Consider the following 21,087-nt stretch of genomic DNA (forward strand, 5'->3'; position numbering starts at 1 on the left):
TCATCGTTTAGGCAGGATAGTTTAGCTTCGAGGCTAGTTATTTCGAAAGCCAAGGGAAACACTTTGTCTCTAATGACGGTTAACAGGGCAGATGAAACATGCTTACCTTTTAACTCTGCTCCTATTTCACTCAATATTTTGTCTATGGCTGCTATCTTTTGACTGGGGGACATGGGCACAAGTTCTTCCTCCGTGTGTTGCATACATGGAGTGACGTTGATGGCTCTAGCTAGCGTCTTACCCCATGCTTTCCTTCTTCTTCCGTCGGCCTCTGGTGTGGTGGTGTCGCTGCTTCGTCGGCTGGAATCCAGGGCCGAAGGTAGGCAGGCGGTTGTTTACCAACAGCAGGGAGCACAGCTGGTGGCCGCTACTGCTGACGTCGACGGCGGGGCGCGGGGCAGCTGGTGGACGCTGCCGACGCGTCAGATTCCGCTGCGGCTGGCGAGGTATCGCAGCGCGCGGCGCGGAGTGCTGACACGCGAGAACCGACGCGGCTGATGTTGCATATGTGGATCACACGTGCTGCCTGGTGTTTGTAAAACAGTGAATAATAGCCACAGCGCCAAGCCCATAGGGGGCTGCCCTGCTCTAGGCCGACTTAACCTATAGAGAAACGAATCAGACCCAGTGTTGCCAGCCCCTGGTCCCTCCTATAGTTTGTGGTCTGCTGTTGTGTAAGCACCTGGACACGTTCTGTCAGCTAGCAAGTTTACTACAGGCCCCCTGCTACACTAAGTGGTGGTGGTGGTTAGTGTTTAACGTCCCGTCGACAACGAGGTCATTAGAGACGGAGCGTAAGCTCGGGTTAAGGAAGGATTGGGAAGGAAATCGGCCGTGCCCTTTCAAAGGAACCATCCCGGCATTTGCCTCAAACGATTTAGGGAAATCACGGAAAACCTAAATCAGGATGGCCGGAGACGGGATTGAACCGTCGTCCTCCCGAATGCGAGTCCAGTGTGCTAACCACTGCGCCACCTCGCTCGGTAGCTACACTAAGTGAACGTGGTAACTGCACTCAGTATTTTACATCTTAACGTCAAGTGAACATATAAATATAAGAACTGTGGTAATGTCATTTTGCTGGCCTGATAACAGAAAATTTCACACTGTTAAAAGGGACTGATTGCTGGGATCGTCATGCTGCTGCTCATTGCTTTTCGTATGGGTTGCCACGTATCTCTTCCCCAGGAACCATAGACTGTGGGGAGGCTTGCGTGCCTCAGCGATACAGATAGCCGTACCGTAGGTGCAACCACAACGGAGGGGTATCTGTTGAGAGGCCAGACAAACGTGTGGTTCCTGAAGAGGGGCAGCAGCCTTTTCAATAGTTGCACGGGCAACAGTCTGGATGATCTGGCCTTGTAACACTAACCAAAACAGCCTTGCTGTGCTGGTACTGCGAACGGCTGAAAGCAAGGTGAAACTACAGCCGTAATTTTTCCCGATGGCATGCAGCTTTACTGCATGGAGCTGCATCAAACCAGTCTCAGGACTGAAGACTACATCAACAGCCACGTATTTTCCTTTCAGGAACCATGAATTCACGTAATCCACAGGTTTGCAAATTCTTAGTTGAGGTCCAACCAACTTGAAAAACGTAAGATTTGCTGTTGTATTAAGCTGCAATTATGATCTTGTTGGAGCCATGATCAATTTCATTTGTGAGAAGCATCCTCCACATTCACTTGTCGAAATTGGGATGCTGCTCATAGTGAGCCGGCCGCTGTGGCCGAGCGGTTCTAGGTACTTCAGTCCGGAACCGTGCTGCTGCTACGGTCGCAGGTTCGAAGCCTGCCTCGGGCATGGATGTGTGTGATGTCCTTAGGTTAGTTAGGTTTAAGTAGTTCTAAGTCTAGGGGATTGATGACCTCAGATGTTAAGTCCCATAGTGCTTAAAGGCATTTGAACCATTTTTTGCCCATAGTGTTAACAAGGGACAGGAGAGACACTGGGTGTTTCTTCTCAGCAAGTTGTTCACGGAAACCTCTTAAGATTTGTCTTAAATTGGAACTTAAAATGTTTACACAAGTTTCTTATTTTTGCTACTCCGTAAGTCACTTTCTGGTCAAGTGGTACTGTCCTAAACTGGAATTTAAATATCTGCTGATTTTAAAAGGCGGTTCTCTATACTCCTGTCCAGGATTCATAGAACGTCGCAGCATCTATGTGATTCCCTTTATTTAGTGCTCCTTTTTTCGAGATTCACAGCAGTGAACTCTAACAGCGCTTCTGCTTCCAAGGCTTCGGTGTAGTACGGATCTCGTTTTGTCTTTCTCTCAGAAAACACAATTTGCTACCAAAATTTCTTAAGGGCTGCATCAATTGTGATGTCATGAGCTTGGAAGTCAACAGTAACTAGGAGAGTTTCTGTCATATGGCTCATAGATCTTGCTCAAGTATTGCAAGGACCTTCTGTATTGAAAATAAAGAGACATGTGTTTCAGCTTTTATGCTAGACATCCCTAGGTTTTAAAAATTTGAAGTCAAAATTCATGACGGAAAATCGTATTTTCAATGCTACGCATCAAAAAATCGTCTAAAAGCAAACATTTTTCATTAATGTAATATGGATTCCAAAGTTAATAATGTGCGAGTTATTAAAGTTTTCTGTTTCCATACTGTATCTTGGGTAATGGTTGTTCAGTGTGTCTAACAGAGGGAGCTCGGCGGTCGAGCGGTCAAAGCATTGGACTACCAAGTTGCTCATACGTGTACGATTCTTGCTCGTGGCATTTTTTTCATTCAATACTTATTTTGGTGTCTCTGATAATATTCTGATAATCGGATACCCTTTCCTTACGTTTGGTTTCAAGTAAAACATTGGGAGGTGTCATTAATAATAAGTACATGTTGCAATGTACTGACTTATTTTCATTGTGATACTTAGTAGAAAACTATACCCGAAGTATGTTATTGCATAATCCTGAGTGAGCGTCTGTTCGTGAGCAAACAGGCAAAACATAAATATTGTACTCACCATGCACAACACACAAACTAAATCTCGCCACATTGACATGTTTTCCGGTACATTGTCCGTGGAAAACGTATCTGATTCATGTTGGTAAAAACAGATCTGTCAGGTACCTATTTCGAGGCCTACCAAGCGTACAGAAGCATATATTGAAAGACAGGCGTAGTCAACTGGTTGTTGACCAACGCCGGCCGCAGTGGCCGTGCGGTTCTAGGCGCTACAGTTTGGAGCCGGGCGTCCGCTACGGTCGCAGGTTCGAATCCTGCCTCGGGCATGGATGTGTGTGATGTCCTTAGGTTAGTTAGGTTTAATTAGTTCTAAGTTCTAGGCGACTGATGACCTCAGAAGTTAAGTCGCATAGTGCTCAGAGCCATTTGAACAATTTTTTTTTTGTCGACCAACTCATGAATTTCGATAGCATCCGCCCTATCGTGTAATACTCTGCTCTTCTGTGATGTCGCGTCATTTTGAAGTCGTGTGATGAAATTATTTACCTGTTAGAAAAAGTAAAGGTCACACGGTTGACAAAGAGTTACATTCGGTGCTAGCATTCTGACCGTGCAAGTCGGTTGAGCATCAAAATGTACGAAAGTCTACCTAGCGCGTCATGTATCAGAATGAAAATAACTGTCAATACAGTATAAGTACTTCCTGAGTTGTCGTCGACGCATCATCTTTACCGATGTACGTGTTTTGTTCCGCACCCTTATTGGCGCTATGGATACTTTCTTTAGAAAGTTTTATATATATGAAAAACCACTGTGGATCTGTACTGTTGTAACTGGAGCATGTTCTCAGAATGTCGATGAGGCTGACGTGCAATTATATATACTTATGACGTGAGAATCTGAGCATAACAGCTAGTAACTGTCGTAACTGGTCATGGAATCAATTATTTCACATCAAGCGATCTTGACTTATGATGTTATAAATATACTTATTTGATTATTGAAACTCCCTGGCAGATTAAAACTGTGTGTCGGACCGAGACTTGGGTAGCTCAGTTGGTAGAGCACTTGCCCGCGAAAGGCAAAGGTCCCGAGTTCGAGTCTCGGTCCGGCACGCAGTTTTAATCCGCCAGGAAGTTTCATATCAGCGCACACTCCGCTGCAGAGTGAAAAATCTCATTCTGGCTATTTGATTATTAATAAAAATTCCAGATGTCTTACTTAAAATAGGAAAGGAAGGTATTCCCATTATCAGAATATTATCGGATACGGTGAAGAAAGTATCTAATGAAAACAAAGCCACGAACAAGGATCGAATACGGACCAGTAATTCCGTAATCTAATGCCTTGATATTTCGACCGCCGACCACCGTCTGCTAGATACAATGAATGACGGGTACCCAAGCTACAGGATGAGAACACAAAAACGTTAATAATTAACATTGAAATGTGTTACGTGTTTAATAAGTCTTCCATACTTGACTTGCTGTATTTTGACTATTTTGGTATCATCTTTGGCACTTTTGAAATGTTCCACTAAACCTTAAATTTTTTTCTGCACAGCTGAGAGTGCTCTAAAGCTAGAAGCAACACATCTTGTATCTATAATCCTTTCAGTTTTTTCGTCTACAGTTTCACGTTCCTCTGCATGAGATTACAGTTCCCTGGCATGTTTATGAATGAAAGATTTGAAGTGGTTTCCATGTGAGGGGAAATATTTACTCACAACTAAAAAATGGTTCAAATGGCTCTAATCACTATGGGACTTAACATCTGAGGTCATCAGTCCCCTAACTAACCTAAGGACATCACACGCGTCCAAGCCCGAGGCAGGATTCGAACCTGCGACCGTAGCAGCAGCGCGGTTCCGGACTGAAGCGCCTAGAACCGCTCGGCCACGACGGCCGACTACACACAACCTAATCAACGGAAATCTCTAGCCCGTGATTGACACAATGAGAGAACAAAACAATGGAAACTTTAATAAAGTAGAAAATAATTTACCCTTCTTTCTTGGCGTTACTGCAGCCCCATTACATGAAATTGCAACAAGATTCTGTTTCAGAAACTCATCATTGAACACCAGTGTTCCGAGACAAGTCAACAGTGCAATAAACATACCTTCAGTAGTGACATATTGTAAATTAGTAATTCCCAAAAAACACGTTGGCTGGCTGATCCATATCTTGAAGTGTCGTCCTCAGGTACAATATTAATGATGACAGTGTGGTACTTCAATCTATTAGGAGGGCAGGCACTATTCTCATGCACTATCATATTTTGCTACTTTGTTTCTGATTCCTATTGCGGTATGAGAAGCAATATTTAAGCATGCATTAGTTGAATGAAGAATGAGGCCCATGTTAACGCCATTCAGCACCTGCACCTCACTTTCAGTTTTGAAATCGTGTTGTTGTTGTTGTAGTCTTCAGTCCAGAGACTGGTTTGATGCAGCTCTCCATGCTACTCTATCCTGTGCAAGCTTCTTCATCTCCTCGTACCTACTGCAACCTACATCCTTCTGAATCTGTTTAGTGTATTCATCTCTTGGTCTCCCTCTACGATTTTTACCCTCCGTGCTGCCCTCAAATACTAAATTGGTGATCCCTTGATGCCTCAGAGTATGCTCTACTAAGCGATCCCTTCTTCTAGTCAAGTTGTGCCACAAATTTCTCTTCTCTCCAATTCTATTCAATACCTCCTCATTAGATATGTGATTTACCCATCTAATTTTCAGCATTCTTCTATAGCACCCCATTTCGAAAGCTTCTATTCTCTTCTTGTCTAAACTACTTATCGTCCACGTTTCACTTCCATGCATGGCTACACTCCATACAAATACTTTCAGAAATGATTTCTTGACACTTGAATCTATACTCGATGTTAACAAATTTCTCTTCTTCAGAAACGCTTTCCTTGTCTTTGCCAGTCTACATTTTATATACTCTCTACTTCGACCATCACCAGTTATTTTGCTCCCCAAATAGCAAAACTCATTTACTACTTTAAGTGTTTCATTTCCTAATTGTGTAAGGCTTCGTTTCTCCCAAGAACTTCGTAAGATGTTCATAACACATTGGCAGTTACTTCCTTTTATTTTTAGAAATCTTTAATTCATTCAGTTTCCAAAATTTTCAGTTTTAGCATTTTAGCTGCAGCCTGATGATCTGAACTCTCTGTTTTTAAAAATATTTTATGATGAAGAAGGAGCAGTTGCTGAGATTTCTTTGCAATTCCACTAGCTACACAAACAGAAACTGAAACCCACTACCGTCAAATTTTTATCCCTCGTAATGTGCTTTCAGTTCCCAGGCCTCCAAATTCTTTACAAATTGTGTAGCCAAGTTTTTAATTTTTAAAAACCGACCATTCGTATTTACTGCAAAATTACTGCTTTTTCTCCAAATTCTATCATTCCAGAACGTCTTCCGTCCCAGCGTTACACGTGGTTGAATGCTCTTTGTTGTGATCTTCTTTTGCATCTCCACATGGCATTGTTGGCGCTTCCCCGTCACTGTTTAGGGTTGAATCATTAACTTTCAGCTTTTTCGATGTCTGTATGGACGTAAAATAGTTCTTTATTGTATTCTTCTTCAAAACTAACCACGCACATAAAATAACAATGTAAATCGCAACCAAACACTAGCCTAAGTGCTTATAAGAACAGAAATTCCTTTTTCACAGTTGGTAGAGACGTAAAATCGTTTGTGTTGAAGTGTATAGATTACCAATACAGTCTAATATTTTCTTTGCCTTCTTTAACGCTATATCAACCTCTAAGGTATTCGAAATCTAGTCACGGAAGAAACACTGCTTTTAAATGCAAACAACACAACACATCATACAATCCAGAAAACAAAGGCACCGGCATCACGTCAGATGAAAGCCAGCGATCGTCAAGTACCTACATTAACTGCACAGCCAACATAAAGCACTAAAACACTTATTTTTACCTAACCGAATAAAATTTCTTCAAAGAAGACAGCAATTACAAAGCATTAGTCGAGCGGATAACATGACCTAATGTTTAGATTCTGCTGCTTCGTCTGAGTTGCTGTTTAAGTGGAACCGATTCCGTAGGCCGATTTAAATAGAAGATTACTCGCAACCTTCTCGAGCTGTTGTGAACAGCTCGTTGACAGAAGTTGATCGCTGAACTTCCATGTCGGAAGTTACATTTTCAGGAATAAGTAGAAATGTACCTGTATTTTTTTCTTAAACAGTATTCAACTGTTTAAGGAGTATGCGTACCGCGGCGTTCCGTCGAAAAAAAGCTGTGGCTCTATGTCCTGTTGTAAAACGTTTCTGTATCCGGGTATCGCGTTTGTGACTGAGATGAGTTCCTCAGCAAGCTTAGTTACTTTATTTCTGTTCCACTTGGGTGAAACTTAAATATGTCTAAATAACTTGTACGACGCCCTTTTCTATTATTATCTGGCGAGGCACTTGAGTGACCATTACTCTCCTTCCTTTGCTGTGCGTGTAAAATTAACTGCTCTTATCTACATCTACATGATTACTCTGAAATTCACACTTAAGTGCCTGGCAGAGGGTTCATCGAACCATTTTCATACTACTTCTCTACCATTCCACTCTCGAATGGCGCTTGGGGAAAAAGGAACAACTAAATCTTTCCGTTCGAACTCTGATTTCTCTTATTTTATTATGATGATCATTTCTCCCTACGTAGTTGGGTGTCAACAAAATATTTTCGGATTCGGAAGAGAACGTTGGCAATTGGAATTTTGTAAACAGATCTCGCCGCAAAGAAAACCGCCTTCGTTTCAATGACTGCCACCCCAACTCGCGTATCATATCAGTCTCACCCCTATTGCACGATTACACGAAACGAGCTGCCCTTCTTTGCACTTTTTCGATGTCCTCCGTCAATCCTACCTGGTAAGGATCCCACACCGCGCAGCAATATTCCAACAGAGAACGGACAAGTGTGGTGTAGGCTGTCTCTTTAGTGGGCTTGTCGCATCTTGTAAGTGTTCAGCCAACAAAGCACAATCTTTGTTTCGCCTTCCCTATAATATTAACTTTGTGGTCTTTCCAATTTAAGTTGTTCGTAATTGTAATTCCTAGGTATTTATTCGAATTGACAGCCCTTGCATTTGTGCGATTTATCGTATGCCCAAAATTTATCGGATTTCTTTTAGTACCCATGTGGATGGCCTCGCACTTTTCTTTGTTTAGTGCCATTTGCCACTTTTCGCACCATACAGACATTCTCTCTAGATCATTTTGTAATTGGAATTGATCGTCTGATGGTTTTACTAGACGGTAGATTACAGCATCACCTGTAAATAATCTAAGGAGGTTACTCATATTATTACTTAGATCATTTATGTAAATCAGGAACAGCAGAGGGCCTCTGACACTACCTTGCGGAACACCAGGTATCACTTCCGTTCTACTCGATGATTTACCGTCTATCACTACGAACTGTGACATCTCTGAGAGGAAATCACGAATCCAATCACACAACTGAGACGATACTCCATATGCACGCAATAAATAGTCGATTGTGAGGAACGGTATCAAAAGCTATCTGGAAATCTAAGAATATGGACTCGATCTGAGATCCCTTGTAGACAGTACTCTTTACTTCATGGGAATAAAGAGCTAGCTGTGCTGCACAAGAACGATATTTTCTGAATCCGTGTTGGTTATGTATCAATAAGTCATTTTCTTCAAGGTGATTCATAATGTTCGAGTACAGTATATGCTCCAAAATCCTGGTACAAATTGAGGTCAGTGATATGGGTGTGTAATTCAATGGGTTAATCCTGTTTCCTTTCTTGAATGTTGGTGTGACCTGTGCTACTTTCCGGTCTTTAGGAACAGACCTTTCGTCAAGTGAGCGGTTGTATATGATTGCTAAGAAAGGCGCTATTGCGTCTGCATACTCTGGAAGAAACCTGATCTCGTATACCATGTAGACCGGAAGACTTTCCCTTCTTACGTGATTTGAGTTGTTTCCCAACTCCTAAGATATCTACTTTTATGTCAGTTGTGTGAATGTATGGAATAATACTGGGAAACCGTCACTCACACTGATCTTTGTAAAAAAAGTATAGAGAAAATTACCGTCCAGATGTCATTTTAAACTCAGTGTACTATTTGTAATTGTCGTGAAAGTAAATACTCAGTCAGTGAACATCAAATGGTATACGTTTCAGCATCAGTACACTTGATCATCCTTAGAAGGAGCCACTTGAGTGCGAGGTGGCGAGTTCAGTCCTTAGTAAGGCTCATCTGAAGTGTTGTGTTAACAATTACGACAGGAAAAATATTAACTGATAATGACCCACCATGTGCATTAGGAAGACGACAGAAAGTTAGTGTCCAGGAGGTGCACAGTTCAAACGTCTATGGGATGTGTGTATTACGCTTAAGAAAATGGACGTTGTCGATTCAAGAAACGTTCATAACAAACCATTAACTTACAGCATGAACAACGAATAAAAAATCGTTCTCTACAATGATCACGAAGGTTCACACCATCAAGATCAAAGGCGAATTCCATGGGAGTTACAAACCGTGTAGTACGATCAGCTAGGTATCAACTCTTCAGGAATGCATATAGAACCGTATTGGTGTCAGGGGGTGATGAGAACTGATGGAATGCGGTGGTATGCAACCGTATAAGAAAGAGTCTGTCCTGGAGCTCATATCTGAACTGGCTATGCTGTAAGGGCCCGCAGTTCGTGGTCTCATGGTAGAGTTCACGCTTCCCGAGCACGGGGTCCCGGGTTCGATTTCCGGTGGGTCAGAGATTTTCACCTGCCACGAGAGGACTGGGTGTTGTTGTGTCGTCTTTATCATCATCATTTATCCCTATTACGGTCGGAGGAAGGCAACGGCAAACCACCAGGGATTTTCACCTGCCCCTAGATGACGGTGTGTTGTTGTGTCGTCTTTATCATCATCATTTATCCCTATTACGGTCGGAGGAAGGCAACGGCAAACCACCTCCATTGGGACCTTGCGTAGTACGGCGGTGCGGGTCTCCCGCATTGTTCCCCTACGCTCTGTCAAGCAGCGCGGGACTTCATTTCCATTTCCATTCCTTAAGGCGCTGCTGCAGATAATGTTTCGTAGCAGGGGGAAGAAATCCAGAGGCTGAATTAGTCCAGAGGTTCCAGGTGGTATGAACTGCAATGCCAAACACTTTTAAGGAGGGTTAATTTGCTCTAAAGGAGTATGATTTTTATACGCAGATCAGAAATCGAGCAAAAGCAAGTTACTCGTATTTTTACCAGCAGTTGACCAAGAGCAGTGCTCATACCATAGTTGCACTGCTGTTACGCCAGCTTTCCCACTCTTGCTTGCTGTGACGTAAATATTCCCTACTTCCCTTGTAAGATGACGCACACGAGAAAGAATCGTAGGGGCAGAGCACCTCCAGCTTCTCGCAGCACAATAAATAACTTTTCAACCAATTTAACATCAAGGTTAACAATCGATGTAGTTGTATACGAATGAGTTAAGGCATTAATCTCGATACAGCTGTCTTATTATATCTAATTTCCAGTGTTCCTTCCATATGCATTTCCTCTTCAAATCCCGATTCGTCGGAGTTGAAAAGAAATTCCTTACTGAACTATGGAATAAGTTTATCTCATCTACAAATTTTCGGGCTGAATCCATAGTTTGCTGTGCATCGTCAAGTCAACATGGTGTTCGAAATTTCATTATCTTACGTCATACAATTCTGTAGCACTGTTTGAAGTTATGCAACCAATGCTTCCCTTGAAATCACTGTAATCCATGTCGTGCGCAGTTTGATGTGGACGCCATGTAAATTCTATCGAGCATACTTGAAACGCGCATACACTAATTTATGTAACAAGTGCGCCTTGTTCTCCCTTCAATATCCATAGTTTTTCTTATGCACTACACGGTCATATTGCTGCAGAGTCATTCTAAATCTGTTCATAATTGTTTTTTATTATGGTGCGGATGATCTTCCATGTACGATTATGTTTAGTACCCGCTACTTCGACAACGACTGTCCTTTACTACGTTTCACTGGAGACGAGATTTGTGGCTCTCTGCCCGACGACGATGACGAACTACATAGCTCGGCGCCTGTTTCGGTATCATTTTCGCGTTTTAAGCACGTATAGTCACCACTGTACTTGTCATGCATATTGTCCACACAGTCGAGCGTATACAACATCACACATTCCACTGACTCATCTTGCAGAAACGCTAATATTTCATCTGCCACTTCTTTCTCACTCTGCGAAACTTCATGGGTTCCTGTCTGATGAAATGTTAGCTTTGACAACTGTTGATATAGATACAATGCATCATTTGCTTTGTTTATTGCTGCCACTGTTCTGCTTTTTATCAACACCAGTAGCACTGTAGCACTGTTGTGAGTTACTCGTCGACTAAGCACTTTAACTACACTTTGCAGCTGCATTCTATGTTCACTATTGGATACCTCCAGTCGCGCCCCATGTTACCATTAGCAGCCAATGTTTTACCGAGCGAGGTGGCGCAGTTGTTAGCACACTGGACTCGCATTCGGGAGGACGAAGATTCAATCCCGCGTCTGGCCATCCTGATCTAGGTTTTCCGTGATTTCCCTATGTCGCTCCAGGCAAATTCCGGGTTGGCTCCTTTGAAAGGGCACTGCCGAATTCCTTCCCCGTCCTTCCCAAATTCGATAAGACCGATGACCTCGCTGTTTGGTCTTTTCCCCCACAAAACCCAACCCCCAATATTTTGGTTGCGTGGTAGACAATATGTGGGGCATCGAATGCCGTATACACCATTGGCCTTGGGCGACCTCGCGCTTAAGGGGTTCCTTGTTATTAGAAGAAATAAGACAAGGACAAAGAGCAATAATCAGAAAATTGGTTTCCCGTTTGGTGAAATGTTTCAGGCATTTAACAGAATGCACTACGTCCACAACAACATTTGCCACGTTATGATTCAGTCAACATACTTACATACAAGATGACATACTTTCGTTAGTCACATAAATCGAGTTCGTTGTTGGCGCAGTTACGATGTGATGCTTCGAAACTGTTGTCGTGATAATTTAACAGATATCACTAAAGTTCTACACACCTGCTACCGCATACTGACACTTTTACAACCTATTTTTGTGCTTGCACGTCATGCAGCCAGTCTCCTGCTTCTCGGATTTGCTACGGTATTATCCTGTTTTGTGTTTGCGACGTTTAGTTTATTTCTCTGGATGAAGTGTACTCGAATTTTGTCATCACTTATCATACAGTTTCACAACCACGATACAGAGACACTGCAGTGACACGCACAACACTCTTCGCTTATGGCGAACTGTTTCTCTCCCTTTTTCATTCAAGGTGAGTTGCTCGTTGGAAACTCGGATCTAAGACTATGCCGCCTGGACCGTGTACCCTTGTTGCAACCTTCTTGCCTATCACCTGAGCTCGGCTCCAATGCACCTGCGACCAGCCGTTCGCATTGCTTCTAAAGGCGCCCGTGCTGCCGTGGTCTCTAGAACAATTATTACATTCTGCTCTGCAGATTTTTATAATAACTTGCTTATCAGCTGGGTTCGATACCAACCGCACGTTATCACGACACCTTTTTTTTGTTAACATCTTCGACCACAACCCGTACCGTGGTCCATGAAATACGCCTATTGCTGTCGGACTTACCGGAAGCGATCGTGCTGTTGATGAGATACCTGTGATATAGGTCAATATCGATAGAACATCGTATCAACACCAATACCTGATCATTACTGATGCTTGAATCGCAGATGATAATGGTGTAATGTGCGTTTGTCAATGACGTTCGCCACACTTGTTTGACAGACTATTTTCATCGGATAATGACCGAGTGACTAGTTGCGAGCATCTACACCTCCTGACTTCGGTACCCTAAAGTACCCTTCCCCCATCGTGAAGCATCCTATTAATATACACTATCCATGTTCTTAAAGCTTAATCAGTGAAGCGACGATGCATGGCATCTACTCGTACATGAACGAATATCCCAAAAATCAATCGCTGAATTGACAAATAATAGATTTTCAGTCGTACAACCAGAAAATTTTATATATATATATATATATATATATATATATATATATATATATATATATATATATATATCCTCCGTTCCTCGATATTACGGTCACGCTACGGTAGCAGGTTCGAATCCTGCCTCGGGCATGGATGTGTGTGATGTCCTAAGGTTAGTTAGGTTTAAGTAGTTCTACGTTCTAGGGGACTAATGACATCAGAAGTTAAGTCCCATAGTGTTCAGAGCCATTTGAACCATTTATTACGGTCAACCTAAGTTTATTACACTTATTACCATCTTCAACCGTGACGCCATGTGAGGCATATTCATGTAACGAAAATCTTTGCTGCAGCTGTAACTGTTTGAATAACACAATTGCATTTCTTTAAGTTACTGCCGATATCACATCTTATTCACACACATATTGCACTTACACTTAAAAACGAAGTTGACCGAAGGATAAATCCGAACTTTATGCCTTATGTGCTGGTCCTCCCAACGACTTTCTATCTTTATATTTTCACCAATAATTCAATAATATTTGCAGTTGTTCCTGGGAGCGCCTGATGGACATGCTGAGCCATCTTGTTGGCACAAGTTGACGCCTGCTATCTTGTAGAAATGATTAATTTAAATCAACTATGGCACTGCTAGTACAAATTATTCAAGGTTTCTCTCTGCTATCTGTCTCCCCTTTGTCTTACTCGTGTGGAGTATCGATGTCTACCATGACTATCTGCGGTCATCAAACTCTGCTGTTGCGTTTGGATTTCTTTTTAAGGTACGTTGGTATCGGTCAGTTCGTCATTAGGATGCACTTTTGTCACCTGAGCGCCGGCCGGTGTGGCCGAGCGGTTCTAGGCGCTTCAGTCTGGAACCGCGTGACCGCTAGTTAGGTTTAAGTAGTTCTAAGCTCTAGGGGACTGATGACCTCAGATGTTAAGTCCCATAGTGCTCAGAGCCATTTGAACCATTTGTCACCTGAGCGCTACATGCGCGTCGATGTAATAAATTCCTCAACTCGTGGGATAAAAGACAAATTCACGCAACGGTGCTATGAGTAAGAGCCTCCAGCATTCATAATTGCAAGCGGCCACTACTCACAAACTCTCCAAAGCATAAAACATTGCCTTCGACTATGTAGTCAACACCCCCTGGGGTGTATGCTGAGTCACCTCTATTGTTATGATAACGTTTCACATGATCAATGTTTTTAACAGCTGGCCGCGGTGACCTAGTGGTTCTAGGCGCTTCAGCCCGGAACCGCGCGACTGCTGCGGTCGCAGGTTCGAATCCTGCCTCGGGCATGGATGTGTGTGATGTCCTTAGGTTAGTTAGGTTTAAGTAGTTCTAAGTTCTAGGGGACTGATGACCTCAGATGTTAAGTCCCATAGTGCTCAGAGCCATTTGAACCATTTTTTTGTTTTTAACACGTATCACCGTGTTGTATTGCATTGTAGGCCTCTTTCTCCCTAAGCACTTAAAACGCTTCCTACCTACGGGTAGATATTCATTGCTGTGCCGCGTGCTGCCAATCTTACTTTATTATTTTAAACTAGAATTCTCAGCCTTCTGGGGCTCGCACGTTTCTACGTAAATGCACTGAGTTTGACATAGTGCGCGATAAACACAACATTTCAACCTGGCCCAAACACATACACACACACACACACACACACACACAGCGTGGACATCCTTTGGAATGACTTACAACCCTTTTATCTGTTCCGCAAGTTCTCGTCCACTACACTAACGATATAACACAACAAATATCATGTCATATTTCACACCGACTTCTTGTGGACTCCACTGGACCCTCAACCTATTCCTGCACTAAGGGTCAGGCATACTTCTCCTCCCCTAATACAAAGATGTGTTGAGCTTCGGAAGAGTTGTCTCCCTCCTCATGCGATCAGATGATATCGGTCCATGCCTCATATTCCGTAAATTTGTCGCTGACTATTGTAATCTATACTAGTTTCAGTCTCCAGCCCAGTTTTGAGAACTTCTATTGCCTACTTGCTTTCTGACACAAAAATATCGATATATTTAACTTGTTATTTACACTAATGCTCCCCGAATTTACATCGTTTTTATTGCCGATTCATTACCGTTATGCCAAGCTTCAGTAGTGCTCAATAGAAAAATTGCCTATAAAGATCTCGTTTGGATGAAAAATCACCAATCTTGGGCTAATTCGAAAATTGTCCTTCCCAGTCATTTACACAATGACCACGAAGAAATTACTAACCTGAACTCTGCATCTGTTAGCTTGAGCCCCAATTCAGCTTATGGGAATTGTCACATTACATTACTGATTAACCAGTGGTATTGGAAATTGTATTCTGCCCCGAGCAGCTTGAATTACAAGCACTGATCCTGATTTTCTGACAGCTGGAGTTTACCTCCAAAGCCTTTCTCAGTCGCGTGATAGGAGTATCTTCTTACAGCCATTAGTTCACAGAAAAAGTGCTTGATTCAAAACTAACTGATCATGGGTTCCTGTATCCGAGGACTCCGTCGTTGAACGTTCGTGCGCCTGTGTTAATAATCCTCGAGTGTTTGTACATTAGTGTCACCACTGTCTGCCGAAACCTGCCTATCAACACTCTTAACATAGGACGCACGTAATTACCTACATCGTTTTTGTCAACAAACTGAATGACATGCATTTCCGACTCCATGTTAGTGTTGTGAATGTAGATTTTTAGGTAGTCGTGTCTGTTGTCGCCGATGTGACTACACAACCAGCCTCTGAACTCACGTCTCGCATTGACTACTATTTTCTACTGTGTGGATTTCTACCTTCTGCCCAGTTCCCGAAGATGAGGTACGGCACTTTATTCCTTTGCTTAGTCACCGTCGTAAGGTCCCCGCCATTCCGCATTCAGAAGTTACAATAAGGCGTTTTATTGGAATGTGTGAATAATTTTCTGCATACACCGCATCCAACGGAAATCTGTTACCATTCCATAAAGAGGAGGCTAAATTGTAATACGTGGCGGAGAAATTGATAAAATGTGAAAATGCTTTAGTCAACACTGAGCAACCTGAAGTCCTCCGTACTCTACGAGATGTAATTAACATGGTTAAAAACGTCAGTGAACAAACACGCAACATCGCTGATACAGTTCCGTCCCACCGCGCTCTCCCAATAAACTGCAGCACTCACCTTATAAAATGGCAAGTGATATGACCTTGACCTTGCGAATTCTTCCCCGCCACAGAATGAGTTTATAGAGCACTGAAAACGGAATTACAGGTACACGGCGCAGCTCCACATCCGCGCGGGGCAGCGTAAAGCTTAACTCGAGCGACATCCTGCCGCCAACTCGCTTTCGCCAGCGTCAGCCCGCTGCACAAAATTATTTTACGTTCAGGCCGTCTTGCCAGTTAGCTTCGGGAGCCGAATGCAGGAAGTTCAATTAGCCACTTCCTGCACACACTGCCAGAGCACTCCTGCCGACAGCTGATTCTCGTCAAGGTCCCTCAATGTCGTTTTTACTGGTGTTGGAAGAGACTTACCGTCGCAGAAGGCCACGAGCCCTTACACCGTTGAGGTCAGCCCAGCTGCAAGTGAAACGGTACAGTAGTTTCCGCTCTATAAGCAGCAGTTTTCGCTGCTCGCTCGCACCGGGAAATACACTCCTGGAAATTGAAATAAGAACACCGTGAATTCATTGTCCCAGGAAGGGGAAACTTTATTGACACACTCCTGGGGTCAGATACATCACATGATCACACTGACAGAACCACAGGCACATAGACACAGGCAACAGAGCATGCACAATGTCGGCACTAATACAGTGTATATACACCTTTCGCAGCAATGCGGGCTGCTATTCTCCCATGGAGACGATCGTAGAGATGCTGGATGTAGTCCTGTGGAACGGCTTGCCATGCCATTTCCACCTGGCGCCTCAGTTGGACCAGCGTTCGTGCTGGACGTGCAGACCGCGTGAGACGACGCTTCATCCAGTCCCCAACATGCTCAATGGGGGACAGATCCGGAGATCTTGCTGGCCAGGGTAGTTGACTTACACCTTCTAGAGCACGTTGGGTGGCACGGGATACATGCGGACGTGCATTGTCCTGTTAGAACAGCAAGTTCCCTTGCCGGTCTAGGAATGGTAGAACGATGGGTTCGATGACGGTTTGGATGTACCGTGCACTATTCAGTGTCCCCTCGACGATCACCAGTGGTGTACGGCCAGTGTAGGAGATCGCTCCCCACACCATGATGCCGGGTGATGGCCCTGTGTGCCTCGGTCGTATGCAGTCCTGATTGTGGCGCTCACCTGCACGGCGCCAAACACGCATACGACCATCATTGGCACCAAGGCAGAAGCGACTCTCATCGCTGAAGACGACACGTCTCCATTCGTCCCTCCATTCACGCCTGTCGCGACACCACTGGAGGCGGGCTGCACGATGTTGGGGCGTGAGCGGAAGACGGCCTAACGGTGTGCGGGACCGTAGCCCAGCTTCATGGAGACGGTTGCGAATGGTCCTCGCCGATACCCCAGGAGCAACAGTGTCCCTAATTTGCTGGGAAGTGGCTGTGCGGTCCCCTACGGCACTGCGTAGGATCCTACGGTCTTGGCGTGCATCCGTGCGTCGCTGCGGTCCGGTCCCAGGTCGACGGGCACGTGCACCTTCCGCCGACCACTGGCGACAACATCGATGTAATGTGGAGACCTCACGCCCCACGTGTTGAGCAATTCGGCGGTACGTCCACCCGGCCTCCCGCATGCCCACTATACGCCCTCGCTCAAAGTCCGTCAACTGCACATACGGTTCACGTCCACGCTGTCGCGGCATGCTACCAGTGTTAAAGACTGCGATGGAGCTCCGTATGCCACGGCAAACTGGCTGACACTGACGGCGGCGGTGCACAAATGCTGCGCAGCTAGCGCCATTCGACGGCCAACACCGCGGTTCCTGGTGTGTCCGCTGTGCCGTGCGTGTGATCATTGCTTGTACAGCCCTGTCGCAGTGTCCGGAGCAAGTATGGTGGGTCTGACACACCGGTGTCAATGTGTTCTTTTTTCCATTTCCAGGAGTGTAGAAACAGAGGCGGCTCCGCGGCCAATTTTATTACACGACGCGGCCGGTCGCGGGTGCAACAGAACCCATGTGGACGGGTGGAAAGAAATGTGTCAGGCTTCATAATACGTATTTATATGTGTCGTGTAATATGCATTTCTTGTACGTGAGTGTGAATCTGCACATGAACTTTCCTCATCCTCCTCACACCTTTCCGTAAAGCGTGGCCAAATCTTTGTTGGGAAGTAGTTCCGTAGTATAGTAGTGTCAACCTTACTCCTGGCTAGGGGATCAGAGAGACAGCACAGGCAGGGCAAAGTCAAAGACGTTCCAGTGTCACAAGATTTGGGGTGGAGAGGTTGGTCACGGCCAAGTGGTTCGACCACCCCCTCCACCGGGGCCCAGGAGGTCCTCCGGGTGCCCGCCAGATTCTGGGAGTGTTACAGAAGACGGGTAAGTGAGCAGACTTGCCCTCAGTGCGTCTGTCTCAATGTTCACGCATGGAAGAGAGGTATTTGAATATTTGTACTAATTCTTTTATTTCCAGCTTCGGATTGTGTAAGGAAATGAATGATCTCGTTAATTTAGGAAATTTGACTCCCTGTGTTAATGTATCTGGTCCCCAGTTTGGCTGTTATCCTCCTCACATAGTGGATGTCCTATGTAAAATTTTGGTAGACTTTGGTGGTATACATTTGGCCAACGCAATTCCGTCTTGCCCGTAGAAGTGTGCGTGCATACTAGTGTATAATATACCCGAGCTATAAGTTGTAAAACTGTAATATCTGTAAACTGGAACAATTGCTGCAATCTCTGTAAAGTCGAGTGATAATGTTTAAAATAAATAGGTAATCAACTGTCATCAATCTTTAACATACCTTAAAAATCACAAAGAAGTCAAGTTAAAGGAATTTATTTAAAATAAAAGCTATAGAATGCAGGGACCCACACATCAGCGTGTGATTCCTCTAGCCCCTTGCCTAGTATCGTCCAGAAAGGACACGCTCTCTAGGTAGCGCTCTCAAGCTCCCCTCCCCAGTTATCCCTTGCGCAATTTTCATTCAGGGCTTGACGACATCAACTTCCATCTGGCGTCCCTAGGCAAGGAGGTATGACGGTAAACTTTCACAAGTCATGTACTAAGATGAGGAGAAGACCAGCCCATCCTCTCCAGGCGGGACAGAAGCTATCCTGGAAACAGACTCTGACATATACAACAGCATAAGGACAGGAACGCAGGCATGGTTTCTCACGTGCACTGGAATCAAGATTGTACCTTTAGTAGTGTATCACGGGCAGCCTGGCACATAATTCAAGTTTCCACAGCTATTAGAAACAGCCGAAAATGCAAGATGCCGTGGTGAGGAAATTTAAAAAATGATAGGTGGCAGTGTTGGTGGGAGATTTTTAAAAAAAATACGAGAATCTGAATCTAGACACGCTATGCTCTGGACACCATCCCCATTCCTTCCTCCTCCACCTACCCTCGCCAGACAATATCACAGTAGTATTAAAGAGAGAAAGTCTATCACGTCGTAATATTTTAGTGGGCATTAAAAAGAAATCAGAGGTTAGCCTCAGAGCAGGTGTCTTTGTCGGGCACAAAATTATCCATACGATCTGAATTATTGCATCTGTTCAAAAATATTTATCCAAAAAAATTGCGTGTAGGGTGTAACTTGAAATATTTCAAACTTTGCCCCACATAAAATTCTATTATTTCGCGAAAGAATTTCTATCTGAAAACAAACATGGAACTACTGTCGTTACTAAATGTTGTCCAAGATTAAAATATACGTAACTTGGATATTGGCACTACTGAAATAAATTTCATGTTAGTAGACAAGCATAATTCTTCTTCTATTCCACATTAAATTCACATGAATACATATAACTCATCCTATAACACTGTAGGGTAGATATGGGTACTGATACTGATCTAACTTACAGCTTCAAGTGCAACAGTCAATGAGAATTAGCGAGGTAAACCATGTTAGCAGTGGAGACACCTTAATGCTTGGAAAAAGCAGTTTCAGCTACTTTATAATTCGTCCATACACCTTCCGACGCTTGGAATGGATTTGCTGGTGATAGGAATTCTGATCATGTGATCAGAAAGTCTATCACCAGCAAATTATTTTTGTTGATACCTCAAATGGCAATTGTCCATCGAAAATCTCTGAGATGGTGAAGCTCTTGAAACATGCTTCTCCCTGTATAATTATCTGTTCCAGCCTAGCTTCAATCGGAAACATGAAAAGCATCTGTCTCAATAGAGTGCTAGCAACTGTATACTTTGAGAAATAATACAACTTTATTTTAGCGCACAGTTTGAATTTCCATTCGCTATCAAAGATCTGTATTTATACTAGTGCATAACGATAAGCAAACGGCATGTGTTTTGTAGTCAATAAATGATAAAAAAGAAGTTTATTCGGCAGCAAAGATTTTACTTTCGAGATATTGTATTTTCGTCTGTCTTGTTGCACCATTGTCTTTGGTTATGTTTTATCTCTGTCTTCTTCCATCATCGTCTTTAGTTGTGTTGTGTTGAATGTAAACATATCAGAAGTTTTTGTAATATATTAAGAAAATATGCAGTTTAAGTGATACATCACAATGAAATAAAATCATCAAAACTCATCTTCCTAAAAGCGAGTTTGGCCTGTTTATCTTTCACCGTGTGTGTCTGTGGGGCTGTGTGTGTGTGTGTGTGTGTGTGTGTGTGTGTGTGTGTGTGTGTGTGTGTGTGTGTGGAAAACAACTTTCAGACACTTGAGATAAGTTTGTATTTTTATGTTTTTGACGTATTTTTGCAGATGTTTTAGACTTGAAACGAACATTGTGACACTTGATAAGCGTCACAGACCGCTTTAGGTATGAACAGTAATTAATTTCAAGCTCTGTTGCATCTTACACCATCTCTGGTACAAAAATCTGCATCTACATCATACTCCGCAAACCACCTAATGACGCGTGGAGGAGGGTACTTTTTGTACCATGAATTGAGCCCTCCAGCCCTGTTCCTCTCGAGAATAGTAAATGGGAAGATTGATCGTCGGTAATATTGTAAGACAGTTAAGGGTA

The sequence above is a fragment of the Schistocerca nitens genome, chromosome 3 (assembly GCF_023898315.1).
Source record: "Schistocerca nitens isolate TAMUIC-IGC-003100 chromosome 3, iqSchNite1.1, whole genome shotgun sequence".
Classification (NCBI taxonomy): domain Eukaryota; kingdom Metazoa; phylum Arthropoda; class Insecta; order Orthoptera; family Acrididae; genus Schistocerca; species Schistocerca nitens.